This window comes from Amblyomma americanum, chromosome 10 (assembly GCF_052857255.1).
Source record: "Amblyomma americanum isolate KBUSLIRL-KWMA chromosome 10, ASM5285725v1, whole genome shotgun sequence".
Taxonomy (NCBI): Eukaryota; Metazoa; Arthropoda; class Arachnida; order Ixodida; family Ixodidae; genus Amblyomma; species Amblyomma americanum.
The window spans coordinates 101,662,121-101,683,304 of NC_135506.1; the positions used below are offsets into that span (position 1 = coordinate 101,662,121).

The 21,184-nt window shown below is 47.0% G+C and overlaps 1 pseudogene across 1 annotated transcript in view; it reads right to left on the minus strand.

The window, feature by feature from the left end:
- LOC144106352 (solute carrier family 22 member 4-like) overlaps positions 1-18,531 on the minus strand; it is a 36,898-nt pseudogene extending 18,367 nt beyond the window's left edge. The window contains exons 1-4 of the transcript XR_013308982.1: positions 18,419-18,531; positions 3,286-3,700; positions 2,963-3,066; positions 1,704-1,858 (exon numbers count right to left, since the gene is read on the minus strand). The product of XR_013308982.1 is annotated as a solute carrier family 22 member 4-like (transcript). The remainder of the gene's footprint in view (positions 1-1,703; positions 1,859-2,962; positions 3,067-3,285; positions 3,701-18,418) is intronic.
- Positions 18,532-21,184: the final 2,653 nt, after the last annotated feature.

A 21,184-nucleotide genomic window follows, 5' to 3' on the forward strand; every position in this document is an offset into this window, starting at 1 on the left:
TATTGGTGCTAGCGTGCTTGCTTGCGAATAACTACGAATGATCGCAATACTTAGAAAAAATTCAGTGAGTTGTCTACGTAGCATATATGGAGCTTGGGAAGATTAAACCTCATATACTACGTTCCGCATCACCAAACATTGATGCCCTTTTTTTCTGCACCTCAGCTTTGAACAGAGTGCAAGTACAGTGAAATTTCCACCGAAGACGCGTGCCTAAAGGCCAACGTCTGATTAATATGACCAAGTCAATAATTAGAACGCAGAAAACATCACTTGTTCAACACAGACATGACATGGGTTCTTATAAACAGGCTAGGTTTAGAAGAATAGAATCATACATTCAGGCCTGGTAGGTTCACAGTAATAGCAGGAATAGAGAACCTTGCGTTGACTAAGAAAATCAGGTGGTCTAATACCGCGCTCCGTTTGTTGGCAGTTGTTTTTATTTTCGCCGTTCATTATGTTCATTTTGTACGCATCCAGCACTAGTTATCGAAGTCTGTGTTTTGGCTCTGCTTGCTAGAGGTAGTCCCTTAGAGCTGCTGCTTTATATATACGGGTGAAAGAAAGAATAGGAAGCACTAGAAAAAACAGGCAGATGAACACGAATATGAAATAACACAGAATACGGTGCCTATTCATGGTATTGTGCTTCCTGTAGCACTAGACAGGTGAAAGGAAAAATCTCCGCCGGAGCAACACTTCCCTTTGAGCACCCAGTGAACGTATTAAAGGAAAGGCTAAATTTTAGGGCCGGTTTGAGCATCTTTATTCGGAACTCTGAGGTGACGCGGAAAGAGACCAAGGAGCACAAGAAGAGGAACCAGTCCATCTTTATCTGTGTGTTATCGAAATTTTCTCTGGTTTGCGTGCTCTTTTTCATCACCTCAGCAAGGCTAAGAAAAGTCGCACTTTTGCCGATAGACTGGAATTTGGGCAGCGAAGAAATGGCAATTTTTATTTCGTTCCATAGCTAAGAACGCTGCACGCTGCAGAGAGCGTGCGAGCGGCGGTGCCTGGGACGGTACCCTTTGCTGCTCCTATAGAGACTCACCGAATTTCGGCATCAATTGGAGTAGGGCGTTTTACATTGAGAGAATTTCTTGGGTAACCCACCCTTAGTCATTCTTCGCCTTGAGCCCGTTGTAGTCTCTGACACCGATCCAAGGAGGTCGATGTCGAGCAAAAGTCAGGAAGAGACAAAAGAGAGAGAAGATAATAAAAAAGAGCGAAAGAAAACGAAGAAGCGAGACGCGCCGAAGAGAGTAAAAAGGGAACAAGAATGAAGAGAAAATGAAGGGATGTCGTCGGTGAGAGGCAAATAGCAAGACAAGAAAACACAACTGGCTAAGCAAGGTGCGGGCTTGTTAAAACCTGAAGGCTCTTGCCGAACGTTTCCATTAGGCAGTAGCCTTATGTAGAATTCTTTTTATCTCTTTTTTTTCTTCTCTATACGTTTTACAGCGTGCTTAGAAAATTCCCGGGCCATTGCGACTGCTTTCGAGCAGTGTAGAGTGACATGTCGTCGAAAGTCGAAACCTCTGTAGGAGGTGGCTGTAATAATATGCTCACAGCTGAGGACCTTGGTATCGTCAGTGTCGAAACATACTGCTCAAAAGCAGACCACGTGGAGTGGAGACTTCTGACGCACGCTGGACCTAACAGACATCTGCAGTTTGACTGGTTGCATGCAGGGCTCTTACTGAATGTGTAAATGACGTCCGCGAATCCGGATATTCCCAGGGCTAAGAAGAAGCGCGACGCATAGTACATGGCGGCCGTAGTGGAGAAGGCGGTCATGGCACTCGCGCCGACTGGCAGCAGGAGGCCTCCCATCATCGTCCACTTGCAGCCAAACCTGCGTGAAAAGTTTACTCATGGCGCTTGGGCAAAATATGCAAGGACTCATAGGAATGAAGTGTAAAATAAGTCAGACAAGAAGAAAACGTAATAAGGGAGTAATTACTCATTGACATCCACCAAGCGCAGCCATGTGGCTAAAAAAAGAAAGCTGAACAGCTTTCTCAGAAATTTCGCAGTTAAAGAAAAATTCTTCCTGATCCAGGGTTTGAACCTGGAACTGCCGCTTCCCTGGAGCAGTCGGTCTACAAACTGAGCTAACCGGGACGGCGAACTTATGGTAGGGCGAGTGCGAATTGACCAATAACTCGAAGTTTGAACAGCGGGAAAGCTGTTCCTACTTCCGGGCACCAGAAAAAAAAAACGAGGCATGCAAGCAGGTGCAAAAGTGTTCAAAAAGTCAAATTTTTTCTCCATGTTTTTTGTAATTTCAAAGGAGGGCCCTTGCTTAACCACAGTACTTCTTTCAGCACCGTATGGAGCACACTCATTAGTTCTACTCTGTTCAAAACTTTTTGAATTGCGATTTAACGGAAGAAATTAGATATGCCCTCCGTAAAATACATTCCCCGATTGCACCCCTCTCCCCCACCCTGCAGTTTGAGAGGAAACAAAGTTTCACGACTCAGTTAATGATTACAGCATAGTTTTCACTAAGAAGCGCAGTTTTTTTCTTTCGTAACTACACTTCCTCTTAGTGTATAATAGTTCACAGCCATTTTCTACTTTAGTAGAGCAATAACCAGAAAATTCGCGCTTTTATGGAAACTGGTTATTACCGTTGACATTGAAAACGTGTGTGAAATTAATCTTAATTAAAACACAATGAAGGCATTTTCTGTCTAACGTTCACAGAGAAGTTTGAATTCAAAGTGACGTGCCTAAGTTTCAAATTCAAAAATATTTAAATGTCGACTTCAAGTGACGTGCAGTTTTATGCGTTATTAATTCACAGATCCTGAACGTTCCTTCTTTGGAAGGAAATCTATGATTCACTCTTTTACGCTTCTGTAGCCCTTCACGGTATCTATATATAAATAAACAACCAAGACAAGAATCGAATCAAACGAAGTGAACATAAACAGCGGCCTAGTGTACTCACCAGTCCGAAATTTTGGACGAGCCCACCGTTCCGACGACCATTCCAGCCAGATAGATACTTTGGACCAAAGAAATCATCCACCTGCTCCCGCATACCATGTTCCACTAAGAAGGATAGGATCATCAAAACGTTAGTTGTTGGAATTCCAATTCCAATTCAATTCTAATTCCAGTTACGTAAAAGAGCAATAAAATTTCTAGCGTAGGCACTCGGCAATACCTGGAAAGCATATATGACTCACAAAACCATTGGGCTATATGAGGCTTAGCTAATGTGCCATGTTGCTTTGAGTAATTTTGCGTGGAAGTATGTAGGCCGCATACCTCTTCCGTAACAGTTTTGCCGTATAAATGCTGTGGTCGTAGAGCCAAGACGTGCAGGGTTCCAAAACGGTAACGTTGCTTTGCAGGCCGTTTTCAATGGTGACCGGGCGGAAACACTCTTCCGTGCTATTGCCAGTAGTGCCGATGCTATAGTTAACCCTCAGTTGGCTCTCGAGGGAAGAATCCCAGTTGGAAGCCGTCTCCAGGTCGTCAGCGCCGCGGAAATTGATGGCTGACGGAGCAACGAACACGGGCATCATCATGTTCCACGTGGCAGGCAAGCCTCGTAATAAGGCGAACACAAATATGATGGAATGAGTAGAGGACAGCTTATCCAGCACTGCATCCACGTTAGTCGAATCCATGTCGCAGACTCTTTCAAGAACGCAGGTCGGGGAAGACGACGTGCATCTACCTGTCAAAGAAATGTACTTGGTTGAATGCTGGAGAAAGCACTGAATTTAAGGTAGTAAAGGTGTCCAACGCTCTTAGTAACGTCCTGGTTAAGGTCACTGATATAAGCGGCATATCTCGGCGGGTTCCTTAGAGCCCTGCTTAGAAGAGGGTCCGATTTGAAGTTTCGAATAGACTCCACTCCTCCTGTTAGTGACCGTTCCGTCGATGTGCCATGATTACCTCCTACGAAAGAACGCCACACGGTTCAATGCCACCTATAAAGACAAGACATGCACATTTGCTCCTCTCCTCATGACTGGCGTAACAGCGGCCGTCAGCGTCTCCGATGCGTTCGTTGCACCCTGAGCAAAAGTCTAACTTGCAAACATTTGCTTCCGCAGACCGTTATTGTATCTCAGAACGTAAGTTTAACGTCAGCCACTTTCTTCATCTCGGCATGTAAAAGAAAGGGGGCCTTTAATCTCGCGGATTTTTCTCACAGTTTACAATAAGAAAAAAATTGAATCCACGCTTGTTTTACCCTAGATTCAGAATAAAAAAGTGGTCGCTCCTTCAGCGAAACATCTGTGACTCTCGCCGACGACAAAAAGTTTCCTTTGACACCCATTTCTTCCTGGCATGCTGAACACCTCGAAGAAGCTGAACGACAACGAAAAATGTGAAGCTGTGTTCTTATTAGGCGAATTACCCTGACGGCAAGAAAGCGAAAACTTTTTTTGTGTGTGGTGAAACAAGACAGCGAGACACGAAGAAAGGATGAAACACGGCATTCACTTATAAATGAGAGTTTATTCGATTCAACAATTGTATAATGACCCGTCAGTATCTTCTAAAAAATAAAAACTACGCAGATGGTGGCTATTTCGAAGCGGTAGTGGCCATGCATCATATTTTGTCGACCATGCCAATATGAAAGCGGAGTTTTTTGATGTTGAGGGCATCTTAGTTGTTCTTCTCTATTGAGGTCAAATGGACGGTGCATGGCACTTCCAATTTCAAGGAAAAGTGAGACCTTGCGACGCTGTCGAACGGTCGGAATTTTACCAGATAAAACTGCGCCTATTGTGAGGAGCCTTCTACTGTACCGTCAGGCTCGTGAGCGGATTTTTTTTGTAGTGTTTCGAATTTTTTCTTTCAAGCACGAACTTGTGTTTTAAGGAGCCAAAACGCGTACATAGAAAACTGCGTCTGGGAGTCACAGGCGCCAGTGAAATTCAAACAATAGCGCTTCTGTTTTGCGGAAAGTCGCGTTTAGTTTCCGTGATCTGTCGGGACGGCCAGCTGTCGGTATGACAGTGGGTCAGTTCACAGAAAGTGAGGAGCCTATAGAAGAACTACGTGTTATTGCGGTTTCATTTTTACCACGATAAGAAAGACAATTTTTTGTTATTTGTTATAAACAGATAAATGTGGGGCAGATAGTAAGTTTCATGTTTCTATAGTCGTCATTATGTCCTTGAAGGTATTGGCGAGCGCTACCAAAATACGGAAAGGGACGAACACACAAGACAAGCGCTTATTATGTCCTCGCACAATTGTACTTTCACGACACGTCCTTCATGCACTACGGGGCTCTAAAGATACGTTGCAAGCTTGTCCTTGTTTTTCTGGTACAAAATTTCGGAGCGTGGGCATCGTGTTTGAATAAACCCATACCTGCCATCATGCTAAGAGAGTGAGCTCATAGTGGATAAACGTGTATTCAGTAATACTGGTTTACATTTTTTCCCTTAAGGAGAGGATATTCAATATTATAAGTTTATGCTTCTGGCTTATTTTGGCAATGCAAGCGAGGGATATTTCCTGATAATGCGCTTATATTTATTTATTTATTATTTATTACAAACACCTGCAGCGCCCGGAGGCATTATTGCAGGGGTGGGGGGGGGGGGACACAATGACTTCTGCTCGTTTGGCCGAAAGTAAAGAGGATAAGAAAAATACAATACAAATAGAACTACAAAAATACAAATACAAAAAATACAAAATACAGGTAATAATAGATGAGGAAAAGCATGCACTGAAGGAGAACAACCGCGCTCCAAAAAAAGAACGCTAATTAAGTGAAAAGACGCGCAAAAGAACTGCGCCCCACGTCACACATCAGATAAGAATGCTCGGAATTGACCTTCCGTGCAGCACTCAGTGACGCTGGCCGGCAGCTTGTTCCACTCATTGATCGTCCGTGGAAAGTACGAGGCTTTGTAAATATCTGTCTTACATTTAATCTCTCGGATCTTCCACTGATGATCAAGTCGTCTAAAAAAAAGCGAGGTTGATTCAGGTACCGGTCTTTGTCAATGCTCAGCCTTCCAAAATACTTTTGATGCATGATTTTCAACCGCAAACGTTTCCTAAGGTTAGCTATAGATCCCCAACCAAGGTTGTTTTTAAGAGACGTGACACTAGTTGCAAAGCCGTAATTATTGGACACAAATCTCGCAGCATTATTCTGGACGCGCTCGAGCATGCCACATAAATAAGCAAACTGGGGTCCCATACAGGGCAGGCATAATCAAGAATTGGTCGTATGTACGTGAAATACAGGAGTTGTTTGACATTAGACGGCGCTTTATGAAAATCTGGTTTTAAGAAATTAAGCATTCTGCAGGCCTTGGATGTGATATACTAAACATGCCTCGTCAACGTTAGGTTAGATGTAAAATAAACACCGAGATACTTATATTCAAGTACATTTTGCAAGGAGACATTATGTAAAGAGTAAATTGTTTGTAAATGGGAACGCTTTCGAGTGAAGGAAATAAATTGTCATTTTTTAGCATTCAAAGACATTTGCCATATTGAGCACCAGCATTGGATGGAATACAAGTTTTGCTGAAGATTTAACGCATCAGAGTAACTTTCCACAACACGGTAAATGACACAGACGTCAGCATATAGCCGGGGTTTTCAGGTAAGATCCAAGACAATATCATTGATATAAATCGGAAACGGAAAGGTCCAAGAACGAGGAAACATTTACATAATTGAGCGCGAACCATTAATCAAAACACGCTGCATGCGGCCCTGAAGATACGAATGAAGCCAAAAGATGACAGTGGGATGGAGCCCAAGACAACTTATGCAGTAATAGTTAATGAGGTACAGGGTGAAAGGCATTCTTAAAATCTAGAAATACGCAATATATTTGAGAGCCACGGTCATAGGAAGAAATCAGATCATTACTAAACTCAAGCAACCGAGTAGTACAGGAAAAACCGGCCCTAAAGCCATGCTGAACGTCTGCAAAATACTCATGAGAGTCAAGGTGTTTTATGACTGTGCTATATGATACGTGCTCCAACGTTTTGCAGCCCACACTGGTTAAAGAAATCGGTCGATTAACAACAGAGCTTTTTAGCAGTTCTTTTTTAGCAGTTCAGCTAGAAAATATCTGTCGTCCGCAGGCCTCTAAAGAAGCTACAGAGATCGAAATTTCAGTCAGATGCAGCGCCTGGCCAGGATTTATTTATAACCGATATAATGTATCGTGTGCGTTTTAGCTTTCCCAGCGTTGCACTACGAGGGACTTTCTCCGAGTTTTCACGGCGTCGTAATACGTTGGGAGTGCGATATTTATCATTTACCGGCTGACCGTAGATAATATTTGCATGCAGAACCGACAATTAGCGCCATGTGGTTGCAATGGCTGGCGCTTTCGAGTATATTGCTACGGACGCTGGGAGGACGACGAAGTGGTTGGTAACGAAGACGACGCTGAGGTGCGCGCTTGTGTGCTGAGAGTCTACTCCAAGCCATCGGTTCCTTGCGTAGCAGGTTACCTCTGCTCTTTCTACTGCTGCTTCTAGCCGCCACGTATCATTTGGTGGAGGTTGCTAAATTCGATCCCCGACCTCAAGCTGGCTCTCCGTCGTGGCCGCCGTCTCGCCAACATGTCTACCGAGTCCGAGCCATCTCGCTCTCCGTCAACACCGCCAAGGGTCGTCGTCGCCCACCACCGCGAACCGGGCACGTTCTGCGGCACAGACGACGTTGATGTGGACGACTGGCTGGCCCTTTACGAACGCGTCAGCACGCACAACAGGTGGGATCCAACGCTGATGCTCGCTGATGTGATATTTTACCTGACCGGCACCGCGAGACTGTGGTTCGAAACCCACGAAGATGACTTGACCTCATGGGACATATGTAAGCAGAAGCTCCGCGACCTGTTCGGAAAACCCATCGGCCGCCGACTCGCCGCCAAGAAGGCACTCGCGTCCCGCGCCCAAACTTCCTCCCAGCCATACATAGCCTACATACACGACGTCCTCGTCTTGTGCCGTAAAGTTGATAAACACATGTCCGAAGCAGATCGAGTTGGCCACATACTGAAAGGCATTGCCGACAATGCCTTTAATCTGCTTCTATGCAAAGACTGTTCCACGGTCGCTTCTGTTCTTGAGGTGTGCCGCCGTTTCGAGCAAGCCAAACACCGGCGCATTTCTCACCGTTTTGACCAGCTGCCGAACACTGCTGCTAGCTCCTCCTGTGAAGATCTGCCAACATTGCGGCAGCCTTCCGACCCGGCTAACTTAGCCCGTATCGTGCGCCGCGAACTGGAGGCGATGACGCCCGCTGTTTCTTCCTTGCCACTGCCGGACAACACCTTGGCCCTCATCCAAGCCGTCGTTCACCAGGACGTTGTGAACTTGGCCGTCCCTTCTCCTCACGTCGTGGACAACGCTCATGCCAGCCCGGACCCTCCAGTGATCGCAGCTGCCACTTATATTCGTAGCTTCTCGCCTCGGTACCGATATCGCAATCCTGCCGAATGGCGTACCTCTGATGACAGGCCGATCTGTTTTACCTGCTCTCGCGTCGGACACATCTCCCGTCACTGCCGCAGCCGTTGGTCCCCGCCACCTCGCCCCTACTCCTTCGTCGACCGCCGCAACGACTACGGCCCGCACCGCTTCACACCACAACCCGATCCGCTCCCTGACGAGCCCGCTCCGCACGCTCGTGGGTCCAGCCGCTCACCTTCCCCATTAGGCCGCCGCTCCCGTTCTCCTCCCACACGCCGCAGCCCTTCTCCTTCGACCTCCCGCCATTTCTTGAAAAACTAGCCGATGCAGCCCCCGGAGGTGGCGCTGCATCATTGACCCGGCCTGAGAATCCTCTCTTGACCCTCGCTGCCCAACGTAATCTCTTGAATGTTCTCGTGGATGGTGTCCCGGTCCTTGCCCTCATTGTTACTGGCGCCCAAGTGTCTGTCCTGAGCTCTTCTTTGCGCCGCCGTCTGAAGAAAGTTTTAACGCCTGCCGCCATGTCCACGGTTCGCGTCGCCGATGGCAGCCCCGCTGCCGTGATTGGAATGTACACTGCGAGAGTCAGCATTGCCGGGCGTCATATACCCGTTCTGTTCACCGTCCTGACCCGGTGCCCTCAGGACATAATCCTTGGCCTTGACTTTTTAACCACCCATTCAGATCTTATTGACTGTTCCTTACGCCTTCTTCGATTGGATCTGCCCCTGTGCAATGACGACTCCACCAGCTCCCCTCGCCTTCAATCCACCGAGTTTGCTCGTCTCCCGCCACAAACTGCTGTCTACATCCCTCTGTCGCCTTCTCCTCCCGTCCCTGATGGAGACTACGTCGCCTGCCCTATCACCGCTGTGATTCTGAATCGTAATGTCCTCTTTCCCCACACCATTGTCCACATCATCAACAACTGCACCTGCCTCCCTGTCGTCAACTTCAGCCTGTCCCCTCAGGTACTTCCGACCGGCATTTCTCTTGCTGATCTGTCCCCATTGACCGATTGCACAGTTTCTGTCCTGGCTCCTGACCCAACGACTGCCGTCTCCAATGTCCCTACATCGCAACCCTCCCATGAGGACTCTATTTCCCGGATGATCGCGGCCGATCTGCCCTCTGCTGATTCTACAGCTCTTCACGGCTTTTCGTCCTCCTACAGTGATATTTTTGACTTTGGGGACCGTCCCTTGGGTCAAACCTCTGTTGTCGCCCACCACATTGACACCGGCGAAGCCCGCCCTATTCACGGACGGCCCTATAGGGTCTCCCTCGCAGAGCGCCGTGTTATTCAGGCAGACAAGATGCTGGCCCGCAACATCATCGAGCCTTCGAGTAGTCCTTGGGCGTCCCCTGTCGTGCTTGTTAAAAAGAAAGATCAAACCTGGCGATTCTGCGTCGATTACCGCCATCTGAATGCCGTCACAAAGAAAGACGTCTACCCTTTGCCCCGAATTGACGACGCTCTCGACTGCTTGCACGGCGCCAGTTACTTTTCCTCCATCGATCTTCCCTCAGTGTACTGGCAGATCGCTGTCGATGAACGGGATCGGGAGAAAACCGCCCTTGTCACCCCGCACGGCCTGTACCAATTTAAATTTATGCCTTTCGGCCTGTGCAATGCCCCTGCGACCTTCGAGCGCATGATGGACTCCCTCCTGCGCTGTCTTAAGTGAACGACATGCCTCTGCTACTTAGATGACGTGATTGTTTTTTCGTCCACATTCCAAAGCCACCTGCATCGCCTTTCAGCCATCCTTGCCGTCTTCCTCCGCGCTGGTCTTCAGCTGAACTCGAAGAAATGTACCTTCAGCCGCCGTCAGGTCAAGGTCCTTGGCCACTTGGTCGATTCTGCCGGGATCCAACCCGACCCCGACAAAGTCCGCGCCGTGCGTTCATTTCCTACTCCCCGCTCCTCCGGTGATGGGCGGAGCTTTCTCAGTCTATGTTCCTATTTCCTCTTGCTCATCCAGAACTTTGTGGAAATAGCCCGACCTCTTACCACGCTCCTCAAGAAGGACATCCCGTTCTCTTGGGGACCGCCCCAAGCTGACGCCTTCAGAGCCCTTATCAGTGCCCTCACTGCTCCACCTGTGTTGGCGCACTTTGATCCTTCAGCCCCTACGGAACTTCGGTCCGATGCAAGCGGCCATGGCATTGGTGCCCTACTTGCTCAGCGGCAACGCAACAAGCTTCGCGTTATTGCGTACGCCAGCCGTCTCCTTTCTGTGTCAGAGCGCAACTATTCTATCACCGAGCGGGAATGCCTCGCTCTGGTTTGGGCTATTGCAAAATTCCGCCCTTACTTGTTTGGGCACCCTTTCTCTGTTATCACGGATCACCACGCCTTATGCTGGCTTTCTTCGCTCAAAGACCCTACTGGCCGGCTGGGGCGCTGGGCTCTTCGCCTTCAAGAGTACACATTTTGTGTCATCCACAAGTCCGGCCGCTTGCACCAGGACGCGGATTGCTTGTCCCGTTACCCTGTCGATCCGCCTTCCTCCAACGAATGCGAGGCTGACGCCTGCGTCTTATCCATCTCGGCCTTCCGCAACATTGCGCAAGAACAGCGCTTGGATTCGTCGCTACGTTCCCTCATCGACCGCCTCACTGCCAACCGCTTTGATGCGTCCCTCGCCCCGTTTGTGCTCCATGAGAACGTCCTCTACCGGCGCAATATGCGGCCTGACGGCGCTGACCTCTTGCTCGTGGTCCCTCAACACCTGCGCAGCAGCGTCCTTGAACAGCTTCATGACGTTCCCACGGTCGGTCATCTTGGAGTCTCCCGCACCTACGACAGCGTGCGCCGCCGCTTCTTTTGGCCCGGTCTATACCGTTCTGTCCGCCGTTATGTGGCCGCTTGCGAACTGTGCCAACGGCGGAAGACGCCCTCGGTTCTCCCTCCCGTGCACCTTCAGCCGATTCCCATCCCCGTAGACCAGTTTTCCCGTATCGGCCTCGACCTGCTCGGCCCTTTTCCGGTGTCTGCTATGGGAAACAAATGGATCGCGGTCGCGACGGACTACTCCACGCGCTACGCTATTACTCGAGCGATCCCAACCAGCTGCGCAACTGATGTCGCTGACTTTCTCCTGCACGACGTCATACTCCACCACGGTGCTCCCCGTCATCTGCTCACCGATCGCGGTCGCTGCTTTCTTTCCAAAGTGGTCGCCGAACTCCTCCGCTCCTGCTCCGTCCGTCATCAATTCGCCACGGCCTACCATCCGCAGATGAACGGCCTCACTGTACGTCTGAACCGTACCCTCGCCTACATGATTTCCATGTACGTCTCCGACCATCACCGCGACTGGGATATTAGCCTCCCATTTGTTACATTCGCCTACAATTCTACGCGTCACGATACAGCCGGTTTCTCCCCTTTTTACCTTCTCTTTGGCCGCGATCCTTTGCTGCCCTTCGACAGTGTACTGCCCACCACCGCCTCTAGGAGTCCTTACGCTCTGGACGCCATCGCTCGCGCCGACGCTGCCCGTCTTGTCGCCCGCTAGCGGCTGTCGGCCTCCCAAGTCAATCAGAAACGACGTCATGACTGTCGCCGTCGTGAGGTCACCTACTCTCCTGGCTCTCTTGTGTTACTCGGGATCCCTTCCCGCCGTGTGGGCCTTTGTGAAAAACTGCTCCCCCGATATACCGACCCTTATCGGGTCGTACGTCCGGTGACCGCGGTGACGTACGAGATCACCCCACTACATCCGCCATCTCCGGCCGCTGCACCCCCACCGACATCGTCCATGTGTCCCGCCTCAAACCTTACAACTCGCCGTCTAGCTGGCCTGTGTACTGCGCACCGGGACGGTGCTTTTGCCGCGAGGGGGGTCATGCTACGGACGCTGGGAGGACGACGAAGTGGTTGGTAACGAAGACGACGCTGAGGTGCGCGCTTGTGTGCTGAGAGTCTACTCCAAGCCATCGGTTCCTTGCGTAGCAGGTTACCTCTGCTCTTTCTACTGCTGCTTCTAGCCGCCACGTATCAATATGCACCACCGTGTTTCATGCTGAGCCTTGGAGCGCCGCAGTCACGTGGGCGGGTGGCGGGATGCGGTAAAGCTGCAGTCGCGTATTACCTGACAACTTCCGCATTGTTCTTCTGTATACGTATTATTTTCTTTTTTCTTGCATGCGAATAGAAACGATGCGAACGCATGGCTGAAAGATATGGTGTAATAGATATATATGGCCATCTATTTCTTAATGCTAGTTGTGTTTTCATGGCTTGAGCCTCTGCTGCACTGCTGACATAATTTAGTGATTTGTATTTTTATTTGTCAGACTGAATAAATTGAAGCATCAAAGGGGCTTGATGGGCAACATCTAGATGGCGCTCGTGTGTCACTTCTTGACATAGTTCACGGCAGCAGCGAACAGCTGACATCACAGTATTCACTTATACATCTACACAAAAATTGCTGTTCTTTCTTGCCATTATTTCCAAGTCTGTTAGCTGAATGAAGAAGCAAACATGAAAGAAATTCTCAAGTTTGTGCCTCTCCGAAGGAAACAAGCTGGCACAGATTTTATTAAATAATAAAAATCTTACGATAATTTACAGTGCAGTTGTGTCTGTATTTTATGTGTGTATTTCTATGGCTGCGAGAGATCCGCTAGTATTATTTCAGGTATATGGAGAATGTTTCTATGGGAAGACGAAGCATGAACATTAAGTGGTAGCCTTACAGGGAGCATTAGTGCTTGATTATTTCTTCACGGGTATGCTGTTCGAGCTATCGGTGTGTTTTACATCTGGATGACGCTCTGTTTTATTGTGTTGCTTTTGTGCTTTTGAGCGTCACATGCTTTGAAGCCCCTGCTGGTAGAGTATAATAATCTTTTTATTGAAGTGCCCTGTCGTAGGCCATGCAGAAAGTGTCAGGAATCTACTGTTCAGGTTTTTTTCTTATTTTCATTTTTTTAAAGTTTCCATCGTTACTCGGCAGGCAGTGGATCTGGTAAATTGAAAAAAATTCTTTTATTTTTGTTTGTTGCCTTTTTGGTTTTATGCTCATCAGAGAAGAAAAGTGTGTGAAATGCTGTCAATCACCCCCTTTCTTCCAAGCGTCCCTTGAAGTAAACTGTGACATCCCCTTAAACTGTCTTCGCCATGAACTCGTTAATATATTTCTTGAAGCTTACAGTGCTGTTCAATAAATGAAAAATGTACTTGCATCCCTGTACGAATTTTCTTAATGTGACGGAATTAACATTTGACTTGAACTCTATGCAGTGTTCTCTGAAATAGTGAAACCCATAAAACAGGTTTTGAAATGAAGATCCAGCGTTAAAGAACTTACAGTAAGAGACAAATTATACATGCGCCCGCCATAATATAAAGATCTATGCCAGCAGTAGCAGAAAAGGTATGCGTTTCGACATTACTGGGATTCCTTAACTTACCACAGGCGACCAGATACTAAGATTTATTGTCTTACGCATCTAAATAAGTCCTGTGTTATACTGCGTAAAAAGTGGGATATGTGTATATATAGTTGAAGGGACTGATTCCGTATGATAACAATGTGATCGAATGCAATTTTTGTATGTAGTTCTGACCCTCAAGGGAATAAAATGTGTAACATACTGCAGTCAGGAAATAAAAGCAGCCGCACAACAGTACATGCATGTCGTGCTAGATATGCATGGTTTTGTCCATGTAGGGTGGACTTGTTGATCATCATAGTGGTTTTGTAATATTAGCTCGCTGAAAATTGGGCAACATTCATATGCTATCTCCTGTATTTCATGTCATCCCCCATTATGTTACTTGCTACGGACAATAATGGTGCAGTAAGTTAGGACGATGGTCAAGATGATAAGGTGCTAATGTGAATACACGTTAATCTTTCACGATGAAAGCACGCCAGCCAATTGCCAATGATGGTCACACTCAATGCCCTCTACCTGACGCCCAATTCCAAACGCTAGCGCCACACTACGTCCAAATTATGCAGTTGATGAGGCTCTCTCATAGTATGGCTAAGCTTTGCGACAAAAGACAAAAAGTACTGAAGGACTCTGGTTAACCATAGGCTTATCGCTGTCCTTTTCAGGATCCGCATTGGCAGCTACAGAGTGGCAGGCTTGAACAAAACATGCGATGAGTCGTTTTGTTAAAACGGACGTACGAGATCCGTTTGCGTTGCGTGTCCCACAACGGCAGAAGCAACCTCCACATGCCCTTGAGAAACAACCCTTTGGCACGAAACGCTGTCACGAAACAGTGTAGCGAGAACCACGTACTTTACGCAATGGCGGAGTAATCAGCCCTCGATAAGATCCAGCCATTTCATGCCCCTGTGTCGTCATTGTATCTCTTGAAGAGCGTCACAATCAGCTGCGATCACAATGCAACGTACTATCACGATGGAAAGAAACGTGAACAGCGGAAAGCGTGCTTTTCCGCACAATCAGCGCAGCCTAGCGCCGGCCCGCTGGCCCGAGGATTGGTGTCCAACTCCGATATGCTTGGCTGTCGCTAGGCAGGTCGGCGATTTCAGTCCGCGCCGCCGTAGCGCTAGAATCTTGTTCCGGCCGTCATTATCACACCGCGTGTGTTTGAGCTCAGACACGACCAGCTGTCGATAAGCTTCGCTTGCTGCTATGCTGGAAAATAAAAACCGCGTGCTTTAATACTGTCATGATGACTGTGTGCTTGTAAGAACTCAATCGTAAATGTCTTCCCGGCAATTGCAGATTAATTGGTCTAAGAAAGATGTGAATTCCTAGAACAAAAAACTCAAGCTGGCGCAGATCCTGAACCCGTCACAGAATGCTCGACGAAAACATACTTTGCATTAATTAGTATTTGGTAACGTCCCCTTCGGTAAGAATGGCAGATTCCATGCGCCTTGGCATAGAGGCGAACAGTTCTGTGGCTAGTTCAGTGCCGCGAAGCCTGTCGCACTCGGCATGATCAGCCGCACAAAGGAAGTCTGTTCATTTTATTGAGCTGCAGTCGGGACAAGCTTGATTTCATAATTCCCCAGACGTTTTCAATTGGATTTATGTCCGCTCCTTTTGCTGGCCATGGAAGTTTACGGATGGCAAGGTTCTCTAGCAAGCTTTCCACAGAGCGTGAAGTATGGATTGGAGAAAGGTCATGCTGATAATAAAACAGTCCATCCTTCAATGGTCCATCCAAAGCATGAAGCTGGACAACCTGCTCGATTACATTACAGTATTCTGCTGCGGTGAACCGTTGATCTGGCCATATAAGGGGGCCCAAGCCATCGGCTGTGATGGCTCCTCACAAATTCACGTAGCAGCGCCCGCTGAGGCTTGTTCGCTTGAAGCAGATGGGATCAAAGCTGCATAAATTTTTAAAAAATCTACTTTGTGTTGCGCGCTTCAAAATGATATAACGTGTCTAGCAGAATCGCTGCTGTAACTACACCCACTTGTACATTTTTTAAAGCAGGCACACAGCACTAAAGCAGGGACCGCGCTGTGACTGTAATATGGTTTATATTAGTTCGCTCAGAATGCACCTTGAGCCGTTAATTCAAGACGTGCAGCAGCCGAAAAGTAGCCAAGGTAACTGCAAAACATGTTACTGACTTGAACACACTGAAATTATATATATTATCAAGGGTGCAAAAAAGGGCCACAAAGCGCTGGCTCGCAAGTAGTCCACGCGCACGCTCGACACAATTCTTCTTGCTCGACTTCCTACGAAGGAGCAACACGGATGCCACCTACGCAGTTCGCAAAGTGCATACGGCAATATTATGTCCTCTGAGCACTCGCACTCTCACGTAACAATTGTCGGCGGATTATATTTGTTACATTTTGATATTTCATTTACCACACTGGCACTAAATGAACGAATTCATGACCACTCCTTTATAAACAGCATAGGAATTCAAGAACTCGGGGATACAAAGGCTTACCGATGAGTGCCTTGACGCCGCGCTTTCAGTCTGTCGTTACACTTTGTGGTAAATGTGCTCTCATTTGTGAACATCACCTGACACCAATTCTCCATTGCCCAATCCTCATGCGATTGTGCGGACAGTAGACGGGCGGCTTTGTGGTGATCCAAAAGCAAAGGTTTTCTTGCAACTGTCCTGCTTCAAAGGCCCGCTTCGTGAAGGCCCTGTCGAACCACTTGGACATCCACGTTTAGTCCGAGCTCGTTTTTGATCTCCTCTGCTGGGGAAAAAAAAAGTTGTTTATGGAGGCTGCAACGATCAGTAGTTCTTCCTCCGTGGTTGTGTAACCTGGCCGCGAACTGCGAGGAAGGTCCAAGAGTCTACCTTCAGTTTTGTAGGCTTTCAAAACTCTGTAGACTGTCGAAAGCGCTTTTCCGGTAATCTCCGCGATCCTTCTCTGGGGAATGTCTTGGCGGTATAAAGCGATCATTTCGATCCTCTCGGCAAAAGACACTCGCGGCATGGTTTTCTTTTCAATCTGATGGAACTCGGGCCGCGGCTCAGCTCCTATGGCGTTGGATAGAACACGCATGTGCAGCATCACTTCCAGTCATCGTTCTTATTTCTTGAAGCTTTTATTTTTTTGATGCAGATCTACGAACCTGATATGATCTGGCTACACTCAACACTTCTTCTATTCGCACATGCGCCCAATCATAGTGACAGTATTAAAGCACGCGGTTTTTACTTTCCAGCATAGCAGCAAGCGAAGCTTATCGACCACTGGTCGTGTCTGAGCTCAAACACACGCGGTGCGATAACGACGGCCGGAACAAGATTCTAGCGCTAAGGCGGCGGGGACTGAAAGCGCCGATCCGCCTAGCGACAGCCAAGCATATCGGAGTTGGACACGAATCCTCGGGCCAGCGGGCCGACTCTAGGCTGCGCTGATCGTGCTGCGGAAAGCCACGCTTTCCGCTGTTCGCGTTTCTTTCCATCGTGATAGAACGTGAAAATCAAAACTTCTGCTTTGAAGTCTATTGACATGAATTTGCTTAAGTTTATCTGTGCTTCTTTTCATGGGTTTCCCTTTCTGCAATCAGCTTCACTGAGAAAGTTTCTTCCAATTCTTTACGCAAGGGGTCAGAGTGGTTCATTTTATTTATCACATTTGAACAATAAAACGGTACCGAGAAGCATTGAGTTTTTATGCAGTTGCGAAAAGATTTAATCAGTCTCCTGTGAATCTGAGTCCAGGAGTGATAAACTATTTCGGCAATCAATGAAACCATATGATTCAGCTTAATGTTAATAAATTATATTGCGTGATCTCGGGTTCATTATACGTTTACATTTGCGTACAATAACATTTCAAGAGTACAAGTCCTTTTTCTAGCGTCCATGCAAAAAATAAAAATAATATTTCGAGAGCACGCATTTACTACTTTCGCAAGCTATGTGTGCGCCGCGCTGTCTCAGCCTGTTACAGAAATATGTGGGCTCGCAATATATGTGGGCTCGCTGCTTTATTTCTAGTGCGAGTTGTTATTTAGTTGAAAGCTTAAGCATAATATATATAAAAGCTTCGAAACTAAGCTCTTAAAAGGCACAAATTCTTATTGCAGTTCTTGGAATATTTCAGTGAAAATTTATGCTGGTCATGTCCAGCTTTGAAACGGCCAAATGGCTATTTTCTCTGCGCATTGAATATCTGTGAATTTGAGAACGTATGAAAGGGAATGAAGGAGCAGGAGAAAGCAATAATAGTATGTTGCCGTCACCGAGACGCTGTTTTCTGTGCCACTCTACAGAGCCTACTCTTGGCAAGAAAATAATAAACACTTGCTGCCGCTACCGCTATTATTAAATAAGTAAGACAACAATTGTAACCACGGCGATTCTTCTGGAATGCCAAAAAAGAATCTCTCAAAGACATCTCCTTCGCGCTTTATTCAATACATTCAGTGCTGGGCACTGATTCTTATAAGATACACTGAAATATTAGCGTCGTGGCAGCTTCCGCTGGATCCTTTCTGAAAACGGGACACGCAGTGGCCGCCCACTCACCGTGCCTGGTTGCTGCTTTGCTCGTGGTCACGCGCGAGCCAATGCACCTCGGAAGCTGGCGCGACACATCATGGACGAGGCGCCGGTACAAACCAGTGCTGATTGTTAGCCTGCTGCCCGATGCCCGATTACCGTTATCTCGACACACTACTGGATCGGAACAAGGGAAGCCTTCGGGATTTTCTGTCCAACTGCTACCTGATTTCCACGGCAACGTCGACTGCCTTTACCTTTTCTGCGAGTTGCATGGTTATGTTTTGTCACGAGCTATGCAAAATTTTGTATTCAGGCCTTCGTCAGCTTAACGTTAGAATAAGATGTGAGCATTAAGTAGATTACAAAAGGCGCGATCCGCAGTCGGGAGAAAAATATTCCCAGGCGGCCATCAAAAATGCTAAAAAACATCAGCGGTAGCAAATCGCTTGAGCTCGTCTCACTCTGGCGTTATTGATAAATGACGTGGTTGGCCGTACAGCTGCCGCTGAACTTTTCTTCGTCTTGGTCAGCCTGTCGTGGGCTGAACACGCAATGTCCAACGAGTTCAACTGAACCTCTAACGCTCGATCATATGGCATCGCTGTCGTTTCTCTGCATCTAGAGTGTGACGGAGCTTCGAGAAAGCCCAAATCTTTATCTCCTCCTCCGGGAATTGCGAGCTTACAGGCCACAATCTTTTCGCCTCGGACGCATTTGGTGCGCTTGAAAGGCGCAGCTTTGCATTCCTGCTAGTCGTCACTTGCGCTCACGTACGCCGTTACTTTCGAGAATTTCTTATGTGTGCTCTTCGGGTGACTCTTGTTCTGTGTCACGGCAGTGAACCATTGAATTCGCTCCGGCTGACGAGCCACTTGTCACGCAAGCGGTGATTCTATGGCGTCAGAGTAAATAGAACATCCAAAGCTCCCAAAAAATTATCGCCTTCGCTTCTGTACATAGCGCTTTAAAAATGCTGATGTGAGAAGGCTTTGCTGTGCGAGGAAAGGAACTGTTCGTGACTGATCGCACTATCAATGGTGATTAGCTTATATATTTTTTAGCACACACTGGAGGCGGAGCAGTACATCGCAGTCCTAGAGGGTCGCAACTAACTTCGACTTTCCTGCGTCCTTAGAAGTACGCCGAAATACTTACTAGACGCACATGTCTGCGTTCCGAACGTTGTGAATGACAGCCAGCTCCACCAAAATGAAATGCAGAACTACTGATATGAAGCCCAACTCTGCAGATACATAGTGATGTGTTGATAAGGAATCTTAAGATAATAGGTTGAGCGAGTTATGTGTAAACGCATCGCATCCGAAGATTTAAAATAAACAATGCTTCAGAAGGTAAGATGTGTGCTACTCTCGACTGATTGTTATGTGAGCTCTGCCTTTGAGGTGCAAGGGAAAAGTAAAAAAAAACAATTTAAAATCTTCTGCAGGCGCAGAACTCATGAAAACCTCAAACCGTAATAAATTCAACCATGAGGAAGACGTAACAAAGGAAACTTTTCACGTGATCGCAAAGGCTAATAATAATTTCCAAATCTGAGAGCAATATATATGGACATCTGACCAAACATTCGTAATACTTATGGCAAACTAAGTTTCATCATGTTTAAAATATGAAACGGACTTCTTGTATTAAATCCGAACTTCTTGTATTAAACGAACTTTTGTACTAAGTCTTTGCGTTCTCGGTCATGTTTTAGGAAATCATTCAGGCAATGCATTTTCAATCATCCTATAGTTTTAATGCATTCAATAATAATGCTCCTTGTTTAGTGCCTATTTTTTGCGTATAGCGCTCCTGTTAAAACTTCTCCCGTCCTCTCCATTAATCATGTACTGTATGTTTAACCGTGTCTTCATTAGCTTAACTAACATAATTTTCTGCTACGATAGTTGAGCCCCTTCCTCATACATGTCATTTTCCTTCTTGACAATTTCAGTTAACGAGTTATTTTAAATGTACGCTTTGTTACTGACAAATGATTTTGCTCATTCTACGACTGCCTCTATTTTACATTTCCTATGCATACGCGATAAGAGGTCCAATTCAGTGCTCGCTTCGGTACTTTTTCGTGTATAATATTGCCTCATAATTTACACAATCATCGGTGAAAATAAACTTAAACTTCGTCATGTGCCGCCAGACTTCACAACGTCAAAGACCACAGGGTCCAAACAGGGTAGCACCATCTGCTGCGTAGCTACGTGAAACGTGATCGTTGAAATACCGTCTTCTAAAGTTGTTTTTCATGAACTGCTCAAAAGTAATAAATTAAGGCCTGGGAAAACTTGCGCAGCAACCAGGAACCGGGCATACACATATGAGTTTATTATTCCACACGCAGTGGTGTCCTCCTGAGGTCATAAAATCCGATGAAATTTAAATTTATTTTTCTGCAAAAGTGGGATACGACTGCTCTTTCCAAACTCCGCAGATAGGATCACAACTTTGTAAGCAAGCAAACAGTTAATTCAAAATTTGTGAACCTCAAAACAACCCTTTGTTGATCTTTGAGGACGTACAGCATTGGTCGGAAGTAAAGAGTCCAATTAAGTTGCCGTTATGCCATGGGATGGGGCTCTTGCTGTATCTGCAGAGGTCCTTATCTTCGGAGGGGTAAGGAGCAGAGCTGCCTTTAGCGTCAAAAAATTTTGAACGTGGGCGATTGGTAAAGAAGTATGGTGCACTACCCAGGCGGATGTCATTTGAACTCTACAAATTTGATAAAAGCTGTACATGCCTTTGCGATTGTAAAGACTGTGTGCCAGAGTG